General features: G+C 36.2%; 1 pseudogene; it reads left to right on the forward strand.

Moving 5' to 3' along the window:
* Positions 1–301: 301 nt before the first annotated feature.
* Positions 302–1,827, forward strand: LOC145107812 (mitogen-activated protein kinase kinase kinase 20-like; annotated as a pseudogene).
* The last annotated feature ends 350 nt before the right edge of the window (positions 1,828–2,177 follow it).

Raw genomic sequence — 2,177 nt, forward strand, 5'->3', positions numbered from 1 at the left:
CTTAACACACGACTCTAAACACACACAGCTCACGAAAAACAAGAACACAAGGATGAACACGAGGGATTTAACGTGGTTCGGTCCTTCTCTGACATACGTCCACCGGTAACTAGGAGTTTATATTTCTTGGTGCTAATCTGCACTCACTCTTTGTTGCTTTAGATACAAGTTTTACAAATACAAATGAATCTCTTATATAGAGATGGAAATCAGAAGTAGTCAAAAAACACAACCAGATCTTCAGCCAACCTTTGAAAAAACTTCAGATTCAACAATTGTCGCTTCACATTCAACAATAACACTCTTTCACCCTAAATTCGTCAAATATACTCTCACTTCTTGAAATTATTGACAACCAAGAAGAAAGGGGAAAAGATTGCTCAATCTTTTCAAGAGAAAGTTGTCAGTTTTTTTGTTATTTTTGCTAATGCTAATCTGTCGACCTATCTTTCGTGATCAAGTTACCTAAAAGACCTACAGCATTTGGGAATGGATTTGGTTTTGAAGAAAGGGAATGAGAAAAAGAGGAGTCTAGTCAGTTCCCAGAGTGGGGTCATGAACGATGAGAGAAAGAGAAGGAAGCAAGAACATGAGGTGCTTGAACAGAGCAAGTATGGCGATGGAATGGCCTGGTTTAGAGGTTGTTTGATTGGTAAAGGGTGTTTTGGGTCGGTATTTCTTGCAAATTTGAAGAAACCCAAATCGAGATACAGTTCTTACCCACCAATTATGGCTGTGAAATCGGCTGAGGTCTCTGTTTCGTCTTCAATTCAAAACGACAGAGAGGTTTTGAATAATCTGAGAGGGTGTCGTAATGTGATCAGATGTTTTGGGGAAGAGATTACAACCGGAGAGAATGGACAAATGGTGTACAATTTGCTTCTGGAGTATGGCTCCGGAGGAACCCTAGCTGATCTAATCAAAAAATCCGGTCAAAATGGGTTGCTTGAATCGGATGTCAAACGTCATACTAGGTCAATTCTTCATGGATTACGTCATATACATCATAACGGGTATGTCCACTGCGATTTAAAACCTGAAAATATTCTACTCGTCGGTAGTTCTTCTAATGGTGGTTTCATGGCTAAAATTGGCGATCTGGGGTTAGCAAAAAAGGCTAAACAGAGCAAGAAAAGCAAAGTTGTCTGTTATCAGAGAGGCACGACGAATCACCTTCAATTCCGAGCAGTATATCAAGAGAAGGGAGAAGTTTCTTGAAGAGTTGTTTCTCGAGGAAAGCTTGTTTTAGATGGACGGCTGAGATGCTGTTAGCTCATCCATTTCTGGAAGGAGTCGGTGATGATAATGAAGAAGATGATGATACAGTTGAAGAGTTGGGTGAAGTTTTGGACATAAATGCCATTTGTTCATCTGTCATTTCTGAAAACGATGATGATGATGATGATGAGATGAGTATGTTGTCGTTTTCAGATGAGTTGAGTTATTTTTCTGAAGATGAACTCCATTGTTGGTCTGAAGAAGATGTTTCTTGCTTTTCTGTAGAAGAAAATGGTACCACTGTACCATTGAATGAAGTACATCAATACCCTATTACATTTACCATTTCTTCAGGAGTTTAGCTTAGTAAGTATATGTTCATGAGCTGTTAAGTTATATCATACTTCTGTTCCATAGCCATACTTGAGATATAGATTAAACTAAGCTTAATTTCCTTGTGGAATCGTATATTTAGTGGAAATTTGATTTATTCTTTATGTTGTCTGATAAGTGCATCAAGATGTGGGAATCAGGATCTTGTGTTTGTTTCCTTTTGTCATTTAAACAAAGCTGGTTACTTTATGAGTTTATGTTAAAGATTCGTCCTTATAAAGCATCCTCTGTTATAGGTTAAATACGTATCTTATTAGATTAGATGATTACTTTGCATGTTCTTGGAGTTTTGGTGTGAAAAACTGGTGATGGTTTCAATGATCTTGTGTATAATTTGTTAAATTCAGGTATCTAAAGCATACGTATTGCAATCATGAATCAAAATTATTAGTTATAATATTTTTTTAATATAGTGATCACGATATGAGCATATGACATTTATTATATTATTGCAACTATAGTTTAAAGAAAGATCTATGATGCATAATGTGAACATTTTAAAATTGTATTATGTATACTGAACTATAGATTAATATTGTTTTTAAGGGGAAACATGCAACCAATTG

Source organism: Lactuca virosa, chromosome 4, assembly GCF_052849685.1.
Source record: "Lactuca virosa cultivar CGN04683 chromosome 4, Lactuca_virosa_CGN04683_v6, whole genome shotgun sequence".
In the NCBI taxonomy this organism is placed as follows: domain Eukaryota; kingdom Viridiplantae; phylum Streptophyta; class Magnoliopsida; order Asterales; family Asteraceae; genus Lactuca; species Lactuca virosa.